Genomic DNA, 26,733 nt, shown 5'->3' on the forward strand with positions numbered 1-26,733 from the left:
GAGCCTCCCGCCTGTCCGGCGCCTCTGCCGGAGCCTCCCGCCTGTCCGGCGCCTCTGCCGGAGCCTCCCGCCTGTCCGGCGCCTCTGCCGGAGCCTCCCGCCTGTCCGGCGCCGCTGCCGGAGCCTCCCGCCTGTCCGGCGTCTCTGCCGGAGCCTCCTGCCTGTCCGGCGCCTCTGCCGGAGCCTCCCGCCTGTCCGGCGCCTCTGCCGGAGCCTCCCGCCTGTCCGGCGCCTCTGCGGGAGCCTCCCGCCTGTCCGGCGCCTCTGCCGGAGCCTCCCGCCTGTCCGGCGCCTCTGCCGGAGCCTCCCGCCTGTCCGGCGCCTCTGCCGGAGCCTCCCGCCTGTCCGGCGCCTCTGCCGGAGCCTCCCGCCTGTCCGGCGCCGCTGCCGGAGCCTCCCGCCTGTCCGGCGCCGCTGCCGGAGTCTCCCGCCTCTCCGGCGCTACCAGGGCCTTCCTTTTCTCCAGCGTTGCCGGAGCTTCCCGTCTGCCCAGCGCCAGCTGAGCTTCCCGTCTGCCCAGCGCCAGCTGAGCTTCCCGTCTGCCCAGCGCCAGCTGAGCTTCCCGTCTGCCCAGCACCAGCTGAGCCTCCCGTCTGCCCAGCGCCGCCAACGCCGCCCGTCTGCCCAGCGCCGCCAACGCCGCCCGTCTGCCCAGCGCCGCCAGTGCCGCCCGTCTGCCCAGCGCCGCCAGTGCCGCCCGTCTGCCCAGCGCCGCCAGTGCCGCCCGTCTGCCAGGAGCCGCCAGTGCCGCCCGTCTGCCAGGGGCCGCCAGTGCCGCCCGTCAGCCAGGGGCCGCCAGTGCCGCCCGTCAGCCAGGGGCCGCCAGTGCCGCCAGTCAGCCAGGGGCCGCCAGTGCCGCCAGTCAGCCAGGGGCCGCCAGTGCCGCCAGTCAGCCAGGGGCCGCCAGTGCCGCCAGTCAGCCAGGGGCCGCCAGTGCCGCCAGTCAGCCAGGGGCCGCCAGTGCCGCCAGTCAGCCAGGGGCCGCCAGTGCCGCCAGTCAGCCAGGGGCCGCCAGTGCCGCCAGTCAGCCAGGGGCCGCCAGTGCCGCCAGTCAGCCAGGGGCCGCCAGTGCCGCCAGTCAGCCAGGGGCCGCCAGTGCCGCCAGTCAGCCAGGTGCCGCCAGTAAGCCAGGGGCCGCCAGTAAGCCAGGGGCCGCCAGTAAGCCAGGGGCCGCCAGTAAGCCAGGGGCCGCCAGTAAGCCAGGGGCCGCCAGTAAGCCAGGGGCCGCCCGAGCAGCTGCCCCTCTGTCCAGAGCAGCTGTCGCCCCTCTGTCCCGAGCAGCTGCCGCCCCTCTGTCCCGAGCAGCTGCCGCCCCTCTGTCCCGAGCAGCTGTCCCTCTGTCCCGAGCAGCTGTCCCTCTGTCCAGAGCAGCCATCGCCCCTCTGTCCCGAGCTGCTATCGCCCCTCTGTCCCGAGCTGCTATCGCCCCTCTGTCCCGAGCTGCTATCGCCCCTTTGTCCCGAGCAGTTGTCCCTCTGTCCCGAGCAGCTGCTTCACCTCTGTCCCGAGAAGCTGCCCCTCTGTCCCAAGCAGCCCCTCTGTCCAGTGGGGTCATTGAGAGGGGTGGGCATGGTGAGTAAGCCACGGAGGCGGACAATAAGGCGGACTGAGACAATGGCGAAGTGGGGTCCGCGTCCCGCGCCAGAGCCGCCACCGCGGACAGACGCCCACCCAGACCCTCCCCTATAGGTCAAGGTTTTGCGGCCGGAGTCCGCACCTTTGGGGGGGGGTACTGTCACGTTCTGACCTCTATTTCCTTTGTTTTTGTAGTTATTTAGTATGGTCAGGGCGTGAGTTGGGTGGGCAGTCTATGTTTGTTTTTCTATGTTTTGGTCTAGTTCTATGTTCGGCCTGATATGGTTCTCAATCAGAGGCAGGTGTTCGTCATTGTCTCTGATTGGGAACCATATTTAGGTAGCCTGGGTTTCACTGTGTGTTTGTGGGTGATTGTTCCTGTCACTGTGTTTGGTGTCACAGGATAGGACTGTTTAGCGTTTTCACATTTCTTGTTTTTGTTAGTTTGTTCATGTGTAGTGATTGATTAAAATATGAATAACCACCACGCTGCGCTTTGGTCCGCTTCTCTTCCACCTACAGACGAACGCCGTTACACATGGGGACAAAGATCGTACTTTTTGGAGAAATGTCCCCTGGTCTGATGAAACAAATATAGAACTGTTTGGCCATAATGACCATCATTATAATTTGAGGAAAAAGGGGGAGGCTTGCAAGCTGAAAAACACCAACCCAACCGTGAAGCACGGGGGTGGCAGCATCATGTTGTGGGGGTGCTTTGCTGCAGGAGGGACTGGTGCACTTCACAAAATAGATGGCATCATGAGGAGGGGAAATTATGTGGATATATTGAAGCAACATCTCAAGACATCAGTCAGGAAGTTAAAGCTTGGTTGCAAATGGGTCTTCCAAATGGACAAATAACCCCAGCATACTTCCAAAGTTGTGGCAAAATGGCTTAAGGACAACAAAGTCAAGGTATTGGAGTGGCCATCACAAAGCCCTGACCTCAATCCTATAGAAAAATTTGTGGGCAGAACTGAAAAAGTGTGTGCGAGCAAGGAGGCCTATAAACCTGACTCAGTTACACCAGCTCTGTCAGGAGGAATGGGCAAAAATTCATCCAACTTATTGTGGGAAGCTTGTGGAAGGCTAACCAAAACGTTTGACCCAAGTTAAACCATTTAAAGGCAATGTTACCAAATACTAATTTAGTGTATGTAAACTTCTGACCAAACTTCTGACTAATTGATTGTATGTAAACTTCTGACCATGTGATGAAAGAAATAAAAGCTTAAAGAAATCATTCTCTCTACTATTATTCAGACATTTCACATTCTTAAAATAAAGTGGTGATCCTAACTGCCCTAAGACAGGGAATTTTTACTAGGATTAAATGTCAGGAATTGTGAAAAACTGAGTTTAAATGTATTTGGCTAAGGTGTATGTAAACTTTCGACTTCAACTGTATATAGTGCAGCAGACTCTAAGGTGCAGGGCTGCGTAACCGGGTGGAAGCCAGCTAGAGATGGCTATTTAACAGTCTGATGGCCTTGAGATAGAAGCTGTTTTTCAGTCTCTCAGTCCCAGCTTTGATGCACCTGTACTGACCTCACCTTCTGGATGACTGCATGGTGAACAGGCCACGGCTCGGGTGGTTGATGTCCTTGATGATCTTTTAGTCATTCCTGTGACATTGGATGCTGTAGGTGTCCTGGAGGGCAGATAGTTTGCCCCAAGTGATGCGTTGGGCAGACCACATCACCCTCTGGAGAGCTCTGCGGTTGTGGGCGGTGAAGTTTCCATACCAGGTGGTGATACAGCCTGACTGGATGCTCTCAATTGTGCATCTGTAAAAGTTTGTGAGGGTTTTAGGGGCCAATGCAAATTTCTTCAGGCTCCTGATGTTGAAGAGGCACTGTTTCCTCCACCCACACTGTGTGAACCATTTTCAGATCGTCAGTGATGTGTACGCTGAGGAACTTGAATCTTTCCACCTACTCCACTGCGGTCACGTCGATGTGGATAGGGGTGTGCTCCCTTTGCTGTTTCCTGAAGTCCACAATCAGTTTTGTTGATGTTGAGTGCAAGGTTATTTTCCTGGCACCAATCTCCCAGGGCCCTCACCTCCTCCCTGTAGGCTGTCTAGTCATTGTTGGTAATCAGGCATACTACTGTTGTGTCGTCTGCAAACTTAATGATTGAGTTGGAGGCGTGCGTGGCCACACAGTCATGGGTGAACAGGGAATACAGGAGGGGACTGAGCACACACCCTTGCGGGGCCCCTGTGTTGAGGGTCAGCGAAGTGGAGATGTTGTTACCTACCTTCACCAGCTGGGGGCGGCCTTTCAGGAAGTCCAGGACCCAATTGCACAGGGCGAAGTTCAGACCCAGGGCCTCAAGCTTAATAATTAGCTTGGAGCGTACTCTGCTGTTGAATGCTGAGCTATAGTCAATGAACAGTATTCTTACATAGGTATTCCTCTTGTCCAGATGGGATAGGCCAGTGTGCAGTACGATGGTGATAGCATAGTCTGTGGATCTATTGGGGCGGTAAGCAAATTGAAGTGCTAAATGATATGAAAATGTGAAGTGCACATTTGGACTAATGGATTTGCCTGTATGACATCAAAGCATTATTTAATATAATCCTCAACCTCTCATCTTTCATAATATATTCTCGTAATTTACAACATTTCCCTCACTCAGACATCAAAACATTTGCAAAAGTTGCCAAATTAAAGGGAGGGATGGGGAAGCTTCTTTAGCGTGTGGTGCTGAAGTTCAGAACAGCTGTAAGTCAAAACCCATACTGAGCTGAGCTCTAACGTAATTTATAGCATGTTACTATAACAGCCACTGCGTTCCTATTTAGGCGCATATCAGTCCCCCCCATGTCTACATCAGAAAGAGAGAAATCTGAAATTTGATTAACTCCACACAGCTTAGGCAGCATTTACACATGCAGCCCAAATAGTGATATTTGTTCCACTAATTGGTATTTTTTACCTGTGTAAACGTAGCCCATGATGCACAAATGTGTACAAACGCTCTTCACCAAACATGAATGCCACAAAGTGAGAGCAGGATCTCAACATTAACAAGGTTAGCAAGATTACTCTGAATGTGACAACACCAAACCTATTTCACAGGTCCCAAAGTACAAAGCAAATTTTAGCCAAACAAAATGGCAAGGAAGTCTCACATGGAGATCTGAGAGGGGAAGATGAAAGATCCATATGCCCCAGGACCACAAACTTGACAGGGCTATGCCTGTAGGAACACCCCCCCCCCTAAGCATTCTCCACTATAGGCCTCATCAGGTGTCACTTCTGGTTGGCGGTAAAGTGTGACATCCCCAATAGGCAGATCCTCCCCTTACTAATGACCCTCTCAGATGGAAAGGAACCTCTCTCTCATGAGGCTAATTTCAGTTGTTGCGTCCCAATTTTCACACTTTAGGAAGATTACAATGCCCTGACTTGAGTTGTAAACAGAACGTGGCAGGGATCCAACTAAAGATCTTCTAACATCACCTGCCTCATCTGAAGCCTCTTCTTTTGGGTGCTGCTATGGACCACCAAGTGCAAAATGGCAGTATCTGGAGAACATGTGTGTGGTGTTAGATAAGGTCTCTGATGCTAACAGAGACATGTATTTTCTTGGTGGCCTGACCATTGACTGGTTATCATCTAGTTGTCCTCTCAAGAGGAAGCTTCTTACTGTGACTAATGCCTGTGACATGACCAAGGTTATCACTCAACCAACTACAGTGTATACCAATGGAGTTGGATCTGTGACATTCACTTGTATTGATCATGTCATCACTAATGCTGCAGAGCTTTGCTCCAACGCATATATCAGTTCCCATTGTGGCAATAACAAGGACAGCCAAAGTACCAAAGGCGGGGCCTAAAGTTATTTATAAGAGATCATACAAAATGTTTTCTCAGGACTCATTTATTGAAAATGTACAAACATGTATGTTGATCTGATGTGTATAAGGAGGAGAATCCAGATTCAGCACTTTGGAGAATTTGTTAAATTATTTTAGCCAATTGTTGACAAGCATGCACCTGTTAAGAAACTAACTGTGAGAACTGTTAGAGCCCCCTGGATCGATGATGAATTGAAAAAGCAGGTTTTCATCAAGGATCTCTCTGTACTTTGCAGCTTAATTAAATCGTACCTGCAAAACACCAGTCTCGACGTCAACAGTGAAGAGGCGACTCCGGGATCCTGGCCTTCTCGGCAGAGTTGCCAAGAAAAATACAAATCTCAGACTGGCCAATAAAATGAAAAGATTAAGATTGGCAAAATAACACAGTCACTGGACAAAGATATGGCTTTTTCTTTGCAACTCTGCCTAGAAGGCCAGCATCCCAGAGTCGCCTCTTCACTGTTGACGTTGAGACTGGTGTTTTGCAGGTACTATTTAATGAAGCTGCCAGTTGAGGACTTGTGAGGCGTCTGTTTCTCAAACTAGACACTCTAATGTACTTGTCCTCTTGCTCAGTTGTGCACCAGGGCCTCCCACACCTCTTTGTATTATGTTTAGAGACTGTTTGCTCTGTTTTGTGAATGGAGTAGTACACAGCGTTGTACATTTTGAGCCTGTAATTGAACCCACAAATGCTGATGCTCCAGATACTCAACTAGTCTAAAGAAGGACAGTTTTATTGCTTAAGGCCAGCTTTATTGCTTTAATCAGAACAGTTTTCAGCTGTGCTAACATAATTGCAAAAGGGTTTTCTAATGACCAATTAGCCTTTTAAAATGATAAACTTGGATTAGCTAACACAACGTGCCATTGGAACACAGGAGTGTGTTCCACAGGAGTGTGTTCCTCTGTACGCCTATGTAGATATTCCATTAAGAATCTGCCATTTCCAGCTTCAATAGTCATTTACAACATTAACAATGTCTACACTGTATTTCTGATCAATTTGGTGTTATTTTAATGGACAAAAAAACAAGGGCATTTCTAAGTGACCCCAAACTTTTGAACGGGAGTGTATATATTTGTATATCCTTGTCTATAACTGTTTTGTACCTTGTCATGTATTTGTACATTTTATGTGAAACCCAGAAAGAGTAGTTTCTGCATGTGCAGTAGCTAATGGGGATACTAATAAACTAAACTAAAACATAATGCCTGTGTATCTGTGTATTACAAATACAACAACCATGACGTGGCAGTAGCCTGCAGTAACTGACATTCTCTTTTTCATTGGCGTACACACCCTGGTATGTTACTGCGTAAGACACAGGGTTATGGCGGATAAGTGTGGTAAACGCAAACGAAGATCTATGCATGCCTACACATGGTTCGCGATTAAACAAATAGAATGAAACCCGCGATGCATGAAATTGCCAGAGAAAAGTAACTTGCTGCTATTGTGATCCGGGCAAAATGTAACAGTGACAATGATTGTTGTTTTGTCCCTTTTGTGTGGCGGTTCACTTAAGGGCGAACCCTCAACGCGATTAAAAAGGGCTGCCGATATCGACACCTCTCTTCCCTCCAGCTCAACAAAGGAACAGACAACCGATCAATCCTAAATGGATTGGAATCACGGCACCCGCCGCCACTCTGCCACTGAGCCTCTAGCCTTTATTCATCGTGAGGGATGGATGGAAAGAGAAAGGGGGAAAGAGAGAGAGAAAGCCATCACAAAGGCTTGTTGGCGGAGGCTCAGTGCTTTTAGGCCGGTGCCAAAAACCTGTTTCTCTAACATCTCACTTCCAGGATACGCCGAGGGCCTCTGTGTGCCCTGTTTTGGAGACACTCACTGGTACCCCATGAAAACAGATAGGGTCTTCTGATCTTCTGACTGGGGTCCTCTCAAGTCCAGGCCTGACTCGGGGACAAGGATGAGTGTCCCCCTCTGTCTGTCAATCTGTCTGTCTCTCTGTCTCTCTCTATCTCTGTGTCTATGATCTATGGTCAGTATGAGAGGAGGCTATAGTGTAGAGTGGCTCTTTATTGAGTGTCACGCTAGCCGATGATTGCTGTTTAGTGGTTATCACCCTTCAACACCAGGCCAGTTAATTAGGCTTTAATAGTCTGAAAAGCAACTCTTGAGATGCACTCCTAAAGCAAGGCAGGCAGCGAGACTGTAGGCTGGGGTATATGGCCCACTATTCTTCGTGTGTGTGTGTGTGTGTGTGTGTGTGTGTGTGTGTGTGTGTGTGTGTGTGTGTGTGTGTGTGTGTGTGTGTGTGTGTGTGTGTCAGGGAAGGGTGCAGGCGGGTAGCGTTGTGCTAGGCTAATCAGGAGAGGCCCATTGTAAGTGGCATGTCCATGGTCTATCTCATCGATGATGTGGCAGCCAAACAATGCTGGGAGAAACAATGGACAGGGACTGTGTCAGTGGAGATTACAAACGTCTGTGGGAGAAGCATAGCCCCAGGAGACTGAGCATCACCATATTGGCAGGCTAATAAGATACTGACGCACTGTACACAAAAGTGTTGTAAACTCATTTCAGAGTGATAGCTCGGGGTGGCCTTGGGTGACATTTCAGCACGGGTCATATTGAGGTGATAGAGGATGGCTAGCTCGTTCACATTAGCTCACCTTCTAAAGAACATTAGCATGAAATAACCGTCTTTGTGGTTTCTGAAAGCAATTTAAAGCTTTAGAATGATTTGTGGTATCACTAATCAGACAATTCATTGTGCTTGGAGAAACACTATTATCCTATAAAATCCGCAATGTGGAGAACGTAAACGGAATCGTGGAATCCAGACATTAAAACAGAATTCAATAATATAAAAAAAATGTATTGGAACTTAGTAGGAAATCAACTAAATATATTGAACTTATTGGAACATTACATGCCTAAGACATAAACTAAATGTATCCGTGGTTCGTATTTTCCTTCAACTTTCTAAAGAGGCAAAGCGGGAAAGCCCCTGTGTCGTTTGTCTACTATATATTGTCTTCAATATACCCACATAATTTTCCCTCCTCATGATGCCATCTATTTTGTGAAGTGCACCAGTCCCTCCTGCAGCAAAGGACCCCCACAACATGATGCTGCCACCCCCACGCTTCACGGTTGCGATGGTGTTCTTCAGCTTGCAAGCCTCCCCCTTTTTCCTCCAAACATAATGATGGTCATTAGGGCCAAGCAGTTCTATTTTTGTTTCATCAGACCAGAGGACATTTCTCCTAAAAGTACGATCTTTGTCCCCATGTGCAGTTGCAAACCGTAGTCTGACTTTTTTATGCCAGTTTTGGAGCAGTGGCTTCTTCCTTGCTGAGTGGCCTTTGAGGTCATGTCGATGTAGGACTCGTTTTACTGTGGATATAGATACTTTTGTACCTGTTTCCTCCAGCATCTTCACAGGGTCCTTTGCTGTTGTTCTGGGATTGATTTGCACTTTTCGCACCAAAGTTCGTTCATCTCTAGGAGACAGAACACAACTCCTTCCTGAGCAGTATGACGGCTGCATGGTCCCATGGTGTTTATACTTGCTTACTATGGTTTGTACAGATGAACATGGTACATTCATGTGTTTGGCAATGGCACCCAAGGATGAACCAGGCTTGTGGAGGCCTACAATTTGTTTTCTGAGGTCTTGGCTGTTTTCCCATGATGTCAAGCAAAGAGGCACTGAGTTTGAAGGTAGGCCTTGAAATACATCCACAGGTACACCTCCAATTGACTCAAATTATGTCAATTCGCCTATCAGAAACTTCTAAAGCCATGACATCATGTTCTGGAATTTTCCAAACTGTTTAGAGGCATGGTCAATTTAGTGTATGTAAACTTCTGACCCACTGGAATTGTGATACAGTGAATTATAAGTGAAACAATCTGTCTTTAAACAATTGTTGGAAAAATGACTTGTGTCATGCACAATGTCCTAATCGACTTGCCAAAACTCTAGTTTGTTAACAAGACATTAGTGGAGTGGTTGAAAAACAAGTTTTAATGACTCCAACCTAAGTGTATGTAAACTTCTGACTTCAACTGTAAGATTCAAATGACTTCAAATATTTAATACATGTAAACACATGTCACCCTTAGTGATTAGAACATGCAATATTCCTCAATGAGAAATTCCAATGACGAAAGTGCAAATATTTGCAAATGGTACCAAGCGGCTTACCTCCCAAACACAACATCCTTAAACAAATATTGGCAAAAATGTCGGAAGGGATTTGTTAATTGATGCCGTCTTTCTTCCCCTTTTAATCGCATAAGCTTATCTAAATCTTGGTTTAATGCCCTGATAACCAAGCCTTTGGCGCTTCTTCACTTTTCCCAACCCGAACAGACCACGGTCAAACTCAAACTTTCCCTGTTCACCACCAGGTAGGTCTGGAGACATGGGTTATAGGAGCGTTGCTGGGAGACTCTTTGTCGGAGCACATTATTCCACTCTGAGGATCCCATCAGGCAAGTCATTACATGTTCAGATAGAGATCGCCTCCCATCTGAGCTTGCCGGATACAGAGGTTTGATTCGACAAGGAGTATCACTGTTTTATCTGTTTGCATTAAATTTGCTTCCCTGGAGGTTTAATTCAAGTATACACAATATCAGTGTGTGATAAGTATTGATTCCCTCAACACTGCCCCATGTAAATGCTTGTTTTATTCAATTGTTTTATTGAGAAAAAAACGGAGCATTGCGGTTTAGACTTGATTCAAGGGCCAGACTCTTTGAATTCAACATCCTAGCTACTTTATCTCTGTTTAGAGCAACACAATTATGTCCGATCCCCTTCCATTTTGAATCTCCACATCCCTGAGTGATGATTCCTATACGGGCGCAAATATGACATCGAACACTCCACCGTCCACCCTCCAGAGCCAACAGAAGAGAGTCCTTTTCATGCGTCTGGCTCTGATGTTCATGACCCCTCCAAGGCCTTCGGTGTCTCTGCGGCCGGCTGAGAGGATATCTCTCAGAGAGGGGACAGCCACAAGCATGAGCTGTTCCATGATTAGCTTGGAGAGGGAAGGTTATGGCAGTCCTGTCCCTGTCCCCCTGGCAAGGTGTAATTATGTTTTGGACACCCTGACCTTGTTGACAGTGTTGTGTGAACCCCCAGAGGTGAGGACTGCCCAGAAAGCTGCCCGACTGGAAATCTGATCCACCTGGCACTTAAATGTACCACCAACGTGTACGTGTGCATGTGCGTGTGTGTGTGTGTATGTATATATATATATATATGTGTGTGTGTGTGATGAGAAGGAGAGTGAGAGCGAAAAAGAAAATGAAAGAGAGAGAGAGAGATTGAGGGCAACTGAGTGTATTTACATGCCCCCCCCCCCCCCCCCCCCAAACCATGTTTCAATTGTCTCAAGGCTTAAAAATCCACTGACTGAAGTGGTTTTAACAAGTGACATCGATAGGGGATCATAGCTTTCACCTGGATTCACCTGGTCAGTCTATGTGATGGAAAGAGCAGGTGTTCTTAATGTTTTCTAAACGTAGTGTATTTAAGGTTTAAAAAAAGGCTTCTAAAGATTGTAATTTCAACTTTAAAATGTCAGACTTGATTTGCCCCGAACGAAAAGTGTATCAACCCCTACAAAAATGTCCATTAATTATAATTCACATAATAATTCCCATTTCCTGTTGCTGCAGGATTATTTTCCTGCTGTGAGAAACAGGGTCATATTAAGATAGCAGATCTGTAGCGCTCAAGGTGATGGTTTGGGGTGGCGGTAGGGTCAGAGCAGGTAATTACAGATAGTACAAAGCAGAGGTTGTCCTGTCTTGTCCTGGCAATTATTTTCCTGTACTGTCCCGATACTGCAAAAGTTCTATAACCCCGACAACTTTCCTGTCCTGCCCTGATAAAAATAACTCCGGTCCCTTGTTCATTTTAAAGCGCAGAAATCTGAAATAACTTCTTCCGTCAGCCGCTTGTCTGTCTGTCCCCGCTTCATGCACTCTGCTGCGTTGAGTTTCTATAGCAACGACCCCATTTTGGGCTGCATTCTCACATTAGCTAGCTACCTTTCGTTGCCTGCCCAGCTGATAAAGACCTTTCATCATTTTTTTTTTAATAGTAAATAAATACTGAAGAACATGTATTTCTGTTGGGAGGAGGGGCAGTGCGAAAAAACATTCAAAACAATATGTCCTTCTGAAACTGCTTATAACATACAAAGAAATGTGGACATTTTCTTCTTGTCCCGTCCTGTCGTGAACTTGACTCTCGAATTTCCCTCCCATTCCTGCAAGGATCCCGCGGGACCTGCAAGACCCACAGGAGTCCTGTTCCATTGTCAACCTCTAGTACAAAGCGTATTCAGCCTTCCTCTTCTGTCCTCTTTATGGCATACAGCCTTAAGGCCTGTTGTCACCCTCATGGCCATGTCACATTCCCTGACCCCTGGCCCCTAGCGCTGCCCCTAGTCCTGGCAGCTGTTGGCTCATAAACCCCCCTCTATTCCTGTGTAATAGACCACGTATTGACACCTACATCATCCCCTGAATTCCTGCTTCAAACAAATACCATTAAGGGGATGTCTCAACATCTAACATCTTAAACAGGGTGATTGTGGGTATTGGTGCAGTGTTTGGTGATCAACTGTATGGGATTTTATCCATATACACACTGTATATAGACTTTCTTTTTTTCCTATTGTGTTATTGACTGTACGCTTGTTTATTCCATGTGTAACTCTGTGTTGTTGTTTCTGTCGCACTGCTTTGCTTTATCTTGGCCAGGTCGCAGTTGTAAATGAGAGCTTGTTCTCAACTAGCTTACCTGGTTAAATAAAGGTGAAATATTTTTATTTAAAAAACATTTTTTTACCCTGTCTAGAAATAACACCAAAGCATCTTGGATTGTCATGGTCTGATAACATTGGGAATCTTGGCCATGCTATGATATCTCCTTTTGCACTAATTGTTGATCTTTTACAATTGGACTTGCATTTTCTTCCAGTTGTCAAGGAAGAACTATGGATCGAAACATCTCGTCATCCGAGCCAGAAAACAGGTGGAGCTCAACAGTGGGTTTTCAAGGAACATGGACACGGCCTCACGGACACGGGTGTGTGTGAGAGGGTGTGTGAGAAGGCGAGAAAGCCTGTGGGGAGTCTCCAAGTCTGGACTGAACTATTTGGTTAATCCCGTTGTTGTTTACAAAAAACACACTATATACAGCATTTAACAATATGCATGTGCGTCTAGAGACTAAACCAACCATTTTAAGACCCTGAAAAAACAGTTAGCAAAAGGCACATGCCTCTGACACACAAAGTTCGGTTTGCCACATTGTGTAACCGCCATAGTGTAACCTCTGAGTGTGTTCGTATGTGTATATGTGCATCTCTGTGCTTGCACCAGTCCCATACTGTTAGTAGTGTGTTATAGTGGTACAGTATGTCTGTGTGTGTGTGTGTGTGTGTGTGTGTGTGTGTGTGTGTGTGTGTGTGTGTGTGTGTGTGTGTGTGTGTGTGTGTGTGTGTGTGTGTGTGTGGCTAAATCTGTGCAAAAACGTCTAATCCCTGGATTGCTGAAGCCTCGGAAATCCTGGAAATAGATTAAGAGCTGGCCAGCCTGCTTAAATAATGGCACCACCCGTTTGGCTCCGAAGTCATGAAGCAGCACTTGTGTAATGTGCAAAGCCACCAGTTCTTGTAATTATCATTTCCCGTTTGGAAAATGATTCAATCAACACTGATCCGAGACGTCCCGCGCATACTGACAACCGTCGTTGGAATGCCAAGGGCCCGGCCCGGCGGAGACATGGTGAAGGGATTAGCTGTGATGCTACCGGCGTCAGGAGGCTAATCAAATGAGCTTTGACACGATATTGACGGGAGAAACTCACAGTGATTCACTCAAACGGCGAGCCATTGACCAGTCTCCTTGTCGACAACGTTTTAAAAAGTCTTGCCGTCAGATAAAAAAGTTGTGTTGTTTACCTCGCCCAAGTTTATCTGTTTTTTTTTTCACATCAGCAAACCTTGCTATAGCCCTCGGTTTCCCCATTTAGCTGTCTCCGACTGCTGTCTCTGTGATATCTTGCTGGACTGAACAAGCAACTAAACGCTGAGAGAAATATGTCATCTGTATTTGCAATGGATTTCATCGTTTCCCCCACCCCTGCTGAATGTGTCTGTATTAGACTGTTTTGCTCTGCATTGAAAGCCGTTGGTGCTGCTTGGAGTCAGTGGGTGTTGGGATAAGGACACAGTTTGACTGCCTGCTATTGTATATGGAACAACATCTGCTTTGACTATCTGTGTTTGCGTGGATAATGTGAAATACATCAATCCAGGGATAAAGTAGGGAGATGGGGTAAACATTGAGACTTCTAAAGGAGAGATGGATCGTCAACAGTGAACAGATGCTACTGCAAGCTACTGTATAGAAACGCACAGTATCGTATACCGATGGCAGTGTTTGTGTGTGCATTCCCGCAAATAAGAGAAGTAGAAATACAGCCTAATCACTTGGCCACAGATTTACTGTCATCTATTGACAGAGGGAAGGCTCGAGTGGACAACCCCATCACTGTAATTGACATATCGCAGTGACAAATATTTGCACGCCCCCTCCATCAATGGAAATAAGAAACCAAAAAGGGGGGGTTGGGTTGGAAGACTTGGAGAGGAGGGAGATCACCTCAACCTAATGAAAATAATGGCCTCCTTTTTCCGCCTCCCCCTTTCTCTCTGCCACCAAAATGAGGCTAATGTGCTATGAAAGGTATCGCAGATTTCTCACCTTCTGGAGCCTTGAGAGAGCGCGGACCAGCTGTCCTTATCACAGCACGGGTGTTGCTGTCTATCCCCAGCCAGAGAAAGTGATGGGCAGGCGGGCGGAATGAGAGAAAGAGAGGGCCGGCCAGCTGGATGCCTGCTTCAAAATCCAAAAAGCTCCTTCAACGGGGTGGTCTCTTGGGGGAGGGAGGTGGGTGTGATGAGAGGAGGGTGGGTGGGTGATGGGGGTGGGAGGGGCAAAGAAAATGTGCAGCTATAGCCAGGTTCTCTGTCCACTGGGCAGTGGAGTGTATGATAGTCCAGTAAGACCACAAGCACACACACGCACACACATGCCATGGTTGCTCCCGAGGGGTCAGTTCAGCCAGGATTGCAGAATGCAGCAGCCTAAGCATCCCAGAGATAGCATTAAATCTCCCAATATCATGGATCACAACACCTCGACACCCCTTTTGAAGTCTTTCAAACATCTAATTTCATTTATAGACCTGTTGGGAAAAGACTGGGCTTTTTTCTTCCCTTCTCCCCCTACACCAAACACACCAATCTTGTGCCAGTGCCATGATGCTAGCGTGGTATATTGCTCTAGGGCATCATTTTCCATAGACTTCCTTGATATTGCCATTCTCCACTGTCTAATGAGAGCTCTATCAAAACGGAGAGATTTCAATTGCAAACCTGGAATATTGCTATCCAGAGAGCTCACTGATGGCACAAGTTGGTGGCTACTGTCTGAGTAGCCTATTCATTTCAGAGTAACAAGATCTATACTGTTCTTTATTATTGCTCCTCTGTCAATGTATTCTATACCTGAGACCATGGAGTTCCTGCTGAGTACCATATTGTGGCTGCCTTCGGAAGTAAGACAAAGTGACTGAAGTATAATCTGCAATTATTTCTCAAAGGGGCATAGTGAGGGGCATACTGTACATAGCTAGATAGAAATCCTACCCAGCAACAGCATGACCTGTCACCGTATGTGTTTATGAGAGTGGGGAGGGGGTGACGACCTCGTTTTTTCGACCACACAACCATGACCCCCAGCCGAGTGCCGACGCGGTCACCCTGTCAACAGGAAGTCATCGTCCCCCTGCCCACATGAGATCAAGTGAGCAAGTCAACGGGGCAGCGGATGAGGTGATCAGTACAGCCAATCACCACCTGAGTGCCAAAGACTTTGACGACAATCAACATGAGTGAAGAATGTGAGAATACAGTAACTGAATGAGATATCAGCCAAAGGAAGAGGAACAAACGGGTATTGAGGTAGAAATGCAGGGCTACGTTTGATGATCGTTTCACTTGCCTTTTGTATGAAACCTTCCTTCAGTAGGATTACCACGCGTGGCAAGTTATTGATCTGTTTAAACCAATAGAGGCTCTACTTGGTCCATATTGGGAGAGTGTTCATTGGGGTAAATCTGTAAATGATTGACAGTGCATGGTAATCCCGCCCACCGTGCGGTTCAGGGAGCCTCATTTCACCCCTCACAATTTGTTTTTCTTGGTGATCGTTTAGGTCTAATATTTAACTCAACATCATTTTAAAACGAGAGAGAGAGAGAGAGAGAGAGAGAGAGAGAGAGAGAGACACAGACAACCTATCCCAATACTTGAAGTCTATTCTATTCAAAGCTTCAGTGCCAGAAATACAGAACAAATAAGCCTTGGTAAATAGTTCCTCAGAATAACAACAACAAGCATCCTAATGAACTTACGGTTTTAAGTCTACCAAATAGTTGACAAAAGAAAACTCTTTAAAGAGGGAGGAACTGATGCCAATATTCCCCCAATATACGCTATTGAGGTTTCCTTTCATCACTCTGCAAGCTAATGAAAGCTGAGGTGGCCATTTCGCTGGGCAGCTAACTGTGCTAGGGATAGCAACAAGCTTTGCCAATGCATGTGTTCCACATAATGACTCGCTGTGCCTCTATTGCCACCCCTGCTACGAGCGCTAGCAGTCATGTGTGGTGTGCTGAAAAGCTGCATAGCTGAGCAGCCGAGTTGAAAGCCAATGGTGTGACCCTTGACAACGTGAGCGCTTAGCCTCTTAGCATTAGCTATGTGGTGCTTGGGTCATGGGGCTGCCTGCCTGAATTCCATCCCCACAGTGTGGTATCTTTAAAAGGGAGCAGCGGCAGTGGCTTGCTTTTTATATTTCACTGATTACACTGGCTATTTTGATTCCTCGGGTGCCCGAGCCAGGCATCCTGCTGCTCGCTCCAATCACACACATATGCTCCGACATAAGAGGCCATTTTGAAGGAAGCTTCAATCTGGGAAGGTATCAAGAGAGGCGGCCATTGTCTTGATGATGGGCTGTAATAACAGTGAAAAGCCAATTGGAGTGCTTTTTGGGGCTGGTTGTTTTTCTGTCCTTTTCTTGTCTTGCCGCATTGTTGTTTCAAGGAAGTCTCCTTCTTATAGGGGCGCTCGGAGCAGTGCTCTCGGATGTGTGATGCACTGTGAATCTCTGAACTTGATAACATTGCCTCTCTGCAGTGCAGTGGCGCGCCAGGTCCAGAATCCCAACCAAGAGTGCCAAGGCCCTTAAGTGGCTTTGCGATATAAGAATTGATAGCGCTAAGCCCCTAATAGCTATTTCTCTGTAATCTTTCCTATGAAAGGCTAAACTATGGGCTGGCTATTGATTTGTTTGAAAAAAAAGAAGAAGAGAGGGTGAGAAAAGTACTCCATCAGATTGAAGCATCTTGAAGTGTGTCGAAGCTCTTTATTGGAAGAGGGAGATAAGCCACAAGATTGAGCTGTTTTATCAGAGAAATATCTGGAAATGTTTGGGCGCGTAGGCAGAAAAACAAACGAACTGAGGGGGAAAAAAAACATAAAAGTGATCAAAAAACGGACGGCTAACAATAATGGCTTGGTCTTTGGCTTTTTAGTTGTCGCTATCTCGGCCCACTCGCAGCTCTTGAATTCGGAGGTCGCCGGTTCAAAGGCTCTCGCTGTGACTCGGAACGTTCGGACTGCGTTGGAGATCGCCCCTGGTCAGGGGCTCCCATGACAACAGCGGCCATTGTAGTGGAAGGGCCCATAGAAAGCCATTGAGGAGGCTGGGAAGAGAATGTGCCACTTGGCAGTGCAATAGCAGCCACTAATGTGCCTGTGCCTGTGCCGTAGGCATGGGTGCAGTGGCATTATCAAGAGCCCATTGCTATTCTGTTCAACAGATCAGCTGTCCCCCGAAGGCAGGAGGTCCATCTTATTTCCAGCCTTAGCTGTGTCGCGTTCGTTCACTCAGCTTAACCTACACTGGTTCTACAAAAAAAAACATCCGGGTTGTCTGCCTGATCTGTGTGTTCCCTTAAAACACACACTTCACATAAAAGCAGTAACACCATCATTAAGACAAGAGTATGTATGGAACGTGACAAAGACTAAACACGGGGGGGGGGGGTCGACCCCTCTGTCCGGCTTTCAACTTACCCTTGAAAGTTGTAATAGTGGAATGTACAAGGTGCAATTTCGAAATTTGGTCGTATATCATCCGTTTTCTTTGTCGTGTCAGTCATTGCATACCTTAGAGAGCTATTTATAACTTGTCCAGATCAATTAGCCCATGCCAGCTAACGTTTTTTTGCTAGGTTTTTTTAGCCCATAGATTTTTTTGTGGGGCACTCAAACATCACATGAATACACATGAGACATGGCAATATGTATAGAATTGCAGGTGATTTAAACCCGCAAACGTTTCTCTCCGCCAACAAGAGGGGTGTGAACAGTTTGTGTCATGAACAGTGCTTGTGCCCTTTAGAAATAGACGTGGCGGGCACAGGGTTGCGGGTTGTTCCCCAATGATGGAAGGGGGGCCTGAGAGAAAAAGTTTGGGAACCTCTGGTCTAGGACAGGGGTGGGCTGGTGTGGGTGGAGGCTTTTGCTCCAGCCCAGCAGACACACCTGGTTCTACTAACTAATCTACAACTAATCATCTTTGATTCTACCACTTAGTCATCTTGTGTGTTATTGCTTGGCAGGAAACAAAAGCCTGCACTGCATCTCCACCAGCCTGCGCACCCCTATCCCACTACTCGAGTCAGTAGTCAGACCTGACCCGGAAGCAGTAGGTTGAGCCTCCGACGAAGGCTTTAATTTACTGACCTGTTCTACTAAACGAGAATTGACTAAGAAAATCATGTTGATTAACAATACTAACTGGTGGCCTGCTAACCTGGACAAATACAACACAACTGGCAAATTGTGCAAAGCCATTGGTAAATTAGGATCTATGAAGTCATGATGTGCTTTCTAAGTTAGTACCAGTGAATGAAGGACTGTACAATACGGTCTAACTAAGGGTTTAACTAGAAGTCCAAGTGTCAATGATTTGAGTTGTGCGGTCATGTTTATGTGTAAAGCGAGGGTGTCCGTCTTTCTCCTGGTAAAAGTCCATGAGACAAGACTGGGTTGTAGTCCAAGCCGATATTCACGTAATAATAAGGAATTCCCCCCGACCGTGCCCACAAATTGGGGAAAACACAAATTCTTTCCCATTGATCCCCAGTGTAAAAGAGCCAACTTTTTTTATTGATTTTTTTTATACAGAAATAACAAAACATGCCAAAAAGCTGCTGTGTTTTTCAATGTGTTGTCAAAAATCCCAACCCACGGTTCGTAATGCTCCCACGTAGGGAAATAAAGCCTGTGAGAAGAGCCCTGTAACTTCAAGCTATTCGGTGTGGGAGAGAGGGAAACGTTGGGACCCCGTGTCAAAGTAGGCTACACGTAGTTACGTGTGGAAAACCTTTTATTACAGGTAAAACATTTAACCCCTCACTACTTGTAGCTGTATAGTCTGTGTTTTTGGTCTTGGCTAGCTTAATGTTCTGGTCAGTAGCACTCACTCGCGCCTTGAAAAATGTTTTTGCTGAGCCAATGGGGTAGCCTATGTAACCATAGGTTGTTTTCCCCACAGGTGGGCGGGGCCGCGACTTTCTATCTAATACCGACTGGGACTATTGGCTAAACACTGAGTTCGCCTTGGAGCACAGACGTTACAGCAGCTCTAGTATGTACCGTATATAAACTCCATAAACAAGTTTTCCTTGGAGCACGAGGCTCCCACAGACATTACCACTGCTCTAGTATATACCGTATAACCTGCATAAACAAACACAGACACACACTTTCTCTCTCCCACACACACACACACACACACACACACACACACACACACACACACACACACACCCCCCAACACACACAACAAAAGACAGGAAATCAATAGTGATCATAGGGCCAGCTGTTTTAGTCCCAACCCTCTGTTATGTATCCGAATGTGAAGTGATTCATAGTAGCTCTGCTCACACACTCCAACACCTCACGGAATGAGTGATGAATCCCTCTCTTTCTCTCCCTCTATCCCTCTCTCATCCCCCCCAGTCTCTCTCCCTCCATCTCCCTCTCATTCCCAGGGTCTGAAATGATGAGAATGTCCCTTCACAAATTAGCAAACTGATCCGGCCCCCTGGTCATTTGCATGTCCACACAGCCGACACATTACCGATGCAATGGGCCTATCACACGAGCCCACCCAAGGACATCCCCGGGCAAGACGGGCCGATGCAAACTGGGAGGAGATGTCATTAGAGACAAAGACAGGATAATTGGGCAAAAGATACAGTATAGGATATTAACTCTATTTAAAGGCCATGTAGTAGCTATTTCTCAATGCCAGTAACCTAGAGCACCACAAGAAAACATTCCCAAATTACACACTCTTAAATACATTTTTACAACACTGTAATATTGTTCTAAAAGTTGGGTTTGAGGTTCTCTCCAAATCAGCTCTAACTTCAGAAACAATCCCACAAAGCCCATCAGTCACTGTCACATAGTGAATAAATAAATGTCATGCTCACCCGTCATAACATAATAATAATAATAACTTGTGGGTTAGTAGTATGGAGCTAGCTAGCGATTGCATTTCTCTTTCTAACTGGCAAAATAAGTGAGCTAGAATTTGTTGGTGTACTGCCATATGTCGATAATATAGTCAAGTTTGTCACAGGTAATGGCTAGTAAATATCCTGAAGCTAGCCTGCTAGGCAGTGATAGCCGCTAGCTAAAACCAGGAAGAGAGGGAGGGAGAATTCACTTCCTGTTTCATCTGCTGCTGGCTTGATAATGTTCACTCAAATACATTTTCCCACATGTAAATTGTTTAAATTAGATTTTTATTCTATAAAGATTGTAATTTTGTCAATATGTTGTAAAGATTTGTAGAAAACTCTTCACAGCTGTTGCCCACACTAAAACGTGAAATACAACTTGGTGCGCACCGGCTTGTACAGTAGGCAAAGCTAGGCTCACGGTGTGAGTCATCAAGATTACGATCTTGTGTTCGGGCCTTTCCGGCAGTCTTCATGGTTTTTACTTTCAGGGAGCATAAATTGTACAATTGTAAACTGACAAAGAACTTTTGAAGTTAGAACCCAATATAATATACTACAGTACATAGACTACAGTACATAGACATCTGATAGAGTTCATTATCTGCTACCTGGACTTTAAGGCATCTCTGTTCGTTGCGGCATATGAGAGCCAATGGTTTTGATCTATTGGAATTTCCTTGACATACAAAGCAGTCATTGATGTAAATACAAGCCCTGATGTATTGAAAATATCCTGATCTAACAACAATATCTTTGACATGACGTGTGTGAGGTGGCAGGTTTGTGCTCTCCGGGGTAGGTGTGGGGGAGGGAGGGACATTTCACAACAGAAATAACTTAGTGAACACAATACTCAGAACTCTATGCCTGTTACTGAAATGTTACGCCTGCATGCGCTATGGGTCAGACAAGCTAGCTCTGACATTTGGCTGTCATTTGATTTGGTTGTTTTCGACCACACAGCAGCCCCACCTGTGGCCACGATGCCTGTGTTTGGGGCCCTGAAGGTGTCATACTGAGTGAGGTGGCGAGGGAGAATCCAGAGGCAAAAACGGTCCATGTTGCCTGTTTGTAATTGGCAAAACACGGTGAGGCCCTAGGCCATTTGTTTGTTTGAATAATTGATGGCTGAGCGGTCATACAAGCAAACAAGCATCCCACATTAGACCATATTTTATATTGTTTATTTCTCTCAGCTCTGCTCTTGGTATCTCAGTTCTTAGTGCTTTATATGCAATATTAAGATATTATTAATAATGTATTCAGTCAACTTTGAGATTAATATCTAAAAACACAGGCCTGTGTGCTATTAGGCGAGCTAATCAATTATGAGACTTATAGAAGTGAGATTAAATCAGTGAGATAGGCAGCCAAAGTAACGCCTGGTTTGTTAGGGAGGAGAAAGTCAGATTTTGTCTCGGCTTTCTTGCAGATATTGGCATTCATTAGTGATAGTTTCCTAATTTTCAGTCATATTGATCTCCAGTGGCAACCGTCAATCATAACACAATCCTTTGTAGCGTAATCCTATACCCCGATGTAATCGTCAATGTTGCCGTAGTTGCTGCAACCCTCCATTTCATGACTTCACGCTGTGCAATCAAGGGTCTTGATACTGTATGGTGATCTGTGTCTTTTTACATCTCTCTCTCTCTCTCTCTCTCTCTCTTTCTTTACAGGGCCTCTTATCTCAATTAACTTGCTGTTGTCTCGCAATGCTTTCAAATGAGAACAGAGAAGCCACATCGCCCGGATTTTCTTTAATCACTCATGAATAAGTTGCAAGGTAATTATAGTTGTTTTTTTATTTCTATTTTATTTTTATTTCTATTATATTTCAATTGTGTTTTTATATTATTTAGTTTTAGTGTCTGGAAAGCAGACTGAACCAGGTTTTCCTCTACGATTTTGCCTGTGCTTAGCTCCCTTCCGTTTCTTCTAATCCTGCAAAACCCCCAATCCTTAACGATTACACGCATATCCACAACATGGTGCAGCTACCACTATGCTTGAAAATATGGAGAGATGTACGCAACTCTCCATACGCAATGTGTTGTATTGGATTTGCCCTAAACATAACTCAACACATAACACACAAGTTAATTGCTTTGCCACATTTTTTGCAGTATTACTTTAGTGCCTGGTTGCAAATAGAATGCATGTTTCGGAATATTTTTTATTCTGTACAGGCTTCCTTCTTTTCACTCGGTCAATTAGGTTAGTATTGTTGTTGATCAATCCTCAGTTTTCTATCACAGCCATTACACTCTGTAACTGTTTTAAAGTCACCATTGGCCTCATGGTGAAATCCCTGAGTGGTTTCCTTCCTCTCCGGCAACTGATTCAGGAAGGATGCCTGTTTATTTGTAGTGACTTCACCATGCTCAAAGGGATATTCATTGTCTGCTTTCTAATTTTTTTCATCCACCAATAGGTGCCCTTCTTTGCGAGGCATTGGAAAACCTCCCAGGTCTTTGTGGATGAATCTGTGTTCGACTGAGGGACCTTACAGATAATTGTATGTGTGGGGTTCAGAGATGAGGTAGTCATTCAAAAATCATTATTATTATTATTATGTGACTTGTTATACACATTTTTACTCCTGAAATGATTTAGGCTTGCCATAACAAAGGGGTTGAATACTCTATGATTCAAGATATTTCAGCTTTTAATTTGTAACTAATTTTTAAACATTACAATAAAAAAAACATACTTGCACTTTGATATTATGTGGTATTGTGTCTATGCCAGTGACAACAAAAACTACATTTAATCAATTTCAAATTCAGGCTGTAAAATAACAAAATGTGGAAAAAGTCAAGGGGTTTGAATACTTTCTGAAGGCACTGTATGGGTGCCACAAATTGAGATATGGGGAGGGGAATGGGCAGGGTACATGCAAATAAAATACTGTAGTATTACTATTGTAAAAAAAATATTGTTTTTGCAGACATTACTGTATGTTGGTTGTGTCAAGATGGTTTGCAGCATCCCGGTGCCAGTATGTGCGTCTGTGGTGGTGATGATGATGAGGAGGCAGATGCGTATGTTGTAGCTGGCCTGTGATTACGTGTGTTTATTTAACTTTAGTTGGCATGTTTATGTATCACTATCAATACTCAAGGGGAGGGGGAAGCATTATTAGTGTGCAATTAGAGAAGGTGTGTTTTAGTGTCTCTCTATGGTAACACCTTCGAACATGCAGGAGTTTGTGTACAGTATACATACCAATGAACAGCGTGGTTTTATGCATCAGTAGCATGTGCACGTCAGTATGGGTACGTGCGTGTGTCACTCTTCTGTGTGTGTGCATGAGTCTCAGCAGACACACCTCCCGCTGTCTGGCGCGTGGGCCTCCGTCTCGCGTTGTCTCGCCGTGATCTTTGTTGTGCCTCCTGTCGGCTCCTCGGCTCTCTGTTTTGGCCTGCAGCTCTCTGTTTTGATTGATTGGGGTTTTGTTTTACACCCAGGCAGGGGAGATAGATAGGGAGAGAGAGATAGAGGCCCATTCACTCAGAGGTTGATTGTTTTCCCTTCACCAACACGGGCAAATAGAAAACAGTCACTCCAAAGCCAAGCCGCCTTTATATCCTTGAATAAGTGAAGGATATTAAAAAGAGAAGGCTCCCTCTCTGCTACTTTTCTGTCACTCCTTTCTCTCTATCCCCCCCCATCTCCCTCCCTGCTCACTCTCTCTCTCTCTCTCTCTCTCTCTCTCACGACAGGAGAAATGCCTTGCAGTGATTAGAAGGCGTCTGGGAAGAATGGACGTGCTGTTCCCATAACCTGGCCCCCTGTAGCTGTCAACAGCAGCTTTGGGAGAATTGAATCAGATAAGATGGGGGGGCTGAGGAGGGGGTGGGAAGGAACCAGAGCCGAGCCAAGTGAGTGAAGTCTGCCACAGACGTCCACCATCTACCCTCCACTACCCGCCAGCCCAGCTACCCAAGACACATGACTAGCTACTGTAAGTCAAAGTTTGCCCTTCAGCTGAACTTTGGCTTAGTTGTGCTAAAGCACCAGGGGTAGAGGGAGAGAGGGGCAGGCACACACATACCATTCTTTCCTCTGAGAGAGGGAAGGAGAGAGGGAGGGCGTGCGAGAGAGAAGGGGTTAGCCAGAGTAGTCTGGCCGAGTCCAATGGGGAATAGGCGAGAAGTGGTGGCACTAGCGTCATTGTCACCTGCTGCAACCCCCATGCCTGACTTGTCTCTGTGTGCGTTAGTGGAGTGACCCTCTGTCACGAGGCTTTGAATGAGTGAGTAACTGGGCTAAAGGGTTTGTCTGCTTGCGCGTGTGGGTTTCCATTTGTGCTAAATGAGTATTTGTGTCTGTGTGTGTATCCAGGACTGGCTCCACATGCAGGCACAACGATTGGACATTCTAACTAGTTAAACCTGCTCTGACATCTCCTTTCATAGTGGAACTCCTGCGGTGGAACTCCTGAGTGGGAATATGTACATGTAACCCTGATGCATTCCTTCTTCATTGGTAGTAGCAGCACATATTTTGCTTTGCTAAAAAAGATCAGGGTGAATTCTCAGAATATCAAGGTGACAATTCCCCATACTAGTATACTGTAGTGAAAAGCTTGTAGTGTGTGTGAGGAGAAAGATCTATGGTGTGTGTATGTGTGTGAAGTCTCTCCACACTAAGGTGCTGTAGTATCATCCTCCCACAGACACAGTTTCTCCATCTCTCTGTCTGACACACAGCGCTGCTCGTGCTTACAGACATTAGTTCCACACACACACCCTTCCCATGATTCAGGATGACAGAGGAGAGGAGAGGGAGAAAAGCTATTCTTTCACTCTGTGGGAGTGGGAGGGGTGGGTCGGGACAGGACCCGAGACTGCAGCACCATGAAAGATTAAATGCTCTCACTGACTCTCTCATCTGCCCGCAGTTTAAAGAGAGAGAGAAGGAACGAGACATGGGAAGGGGAGGTGGGAAAGGACTATATTCCGTCCATATAATAACCCACAGTACATGGATGAATCAATGTTTTCATCCACACCTGCACACATCCCCCCCAACCACACAGGCACATGCAGTTGAAGTCGGAAGTTTACATACACCTTAGCCAAATACATTTAAACTCAGTTTTTCACAATTCCTTTTAATCCAAGTAAAATGTCCCTGTCTTAGGTCATTTAGGATCACCAATTTATTTTAAGAATGTGACATGTCAGAATAATAGTAGAGAGAATGATTTATTTCAGCTTTTATTTCTTTCATCACATTCCCAGTGGGTCAGAAGTTGACATACACTCAATTAGTATTTGGTAGCGTTGCCTTTAAATTGTTTAACTTGGGTCAAACGTTTCGGGTAGCTTCCCACAATAAGTTGGGTGAATTTTGGCCCATTCCTCCTGACAGAGCTGGTGTAACTGAGTCAGGTTTGCAGGCCTCCTTGCTTGCACACACTTTTTCAGTTCTGCCCACAAATCTCTATAGGATTGAGGTCAGGGCTTTGTGATGGCCACTCCAATAACTTGACTTTGTTGTCCTTAAGCCATTTTGCCAAAACTTTGGAAGTATGCTTGAGGTCATTGTCCATTTGGAAGACCATTTGCAACCAAGCTTTAACTTCCTGACTGATGTCTTGAGATGCTTCAGGTGCTTCAATATATCCAAATAATTTTCCTTTCTCACGATGCCATCTATTTTGTGAAGTGCACCAGTCCCTCCTGCAGCAAACCACCCCCACAACATGATGGTGCCACCCCGTGCTTCACGGTTGGGATGGTGTTCTTCAGCTTGCAAGCCTCCCCCTTTTTCCTCCAAACATAACCATGGTCATTATGGCCAAACAGATCTATTTTTGTTTCATCAGACCAGAGGACATTTGTCCAAAAAGTACGATCTTTGTCCCCATGTGCAGTTGCAAACCGTAGTCTGTTTTTTTATGGCGGTTTTGGAGCAGTGGCTTCTTCCTTGCTGAGCGGCCTTTCAGGATATGTCGATATAGGACTTGTTTTTACTGTGGATATAGATACTTTTGTACCTGTTTCCTCCAGCATCTTCACAAGGTCCTTTGCCGTTGTTCTGGGATTGATTTGCACTTTTCGCACCAAAGTTCGTTCATCTGTAAGAGACAGAACGCGTCTCCTTCCTGAGCGGTATGACGGCTGCATGGTCCCATGGTGTTTATACTTGCGTACTATTGTTTGTACAGATGAACATGGTCCCTTCAGGCATTTGGAAATTGCTACCAAGGATGGAACAGACTTGTGGAGGTCTACAATTTGTTTTCTGAGGTCTTGGTTGATTTCTTTTGATTTTCCCATGATGTCAAGCAAAGAGGCACTGAGTTTGAAGGTAGGCCTTGAAATACATCCACAGGTACACCTCCAACTGACTCAAATTATGTAAATTAGCCTATCAGAAGCTTCTAAAGCCATTACATAATTTTCTGGAATTTTCCAACCTGTTTAAAGGGATAGTCAACTTAGTGTATGTAAACTTCTGACACACTGGAATTGTGAAACAATGAATTATAAGTTAAATAATCTGTCTGTAAACAACTGTTGGAAAAATGACTTGTGTCATGCACAAAGTAGATGTCCTAACTGACTTGCCAAAACTATAGTTTGTAAA

The sequence above is a fragment of the Oncorhynchus mykiss genome, chromosome 9, assembly GCF_013265735.2.
Source record: "Oncorhynchus mykiss isolate Arlee chromosome 9, USDA_OmykA_1.1, whole genome shotgun sequence".
NCBI classification, from domain to species: domain Eukaryota; kingdom Metazoa; phylum Chordata; class Actinopteri; order Salmoniformes; family Salmonidae; genus Oncorhynchus; species Oncorhynchus mykiss.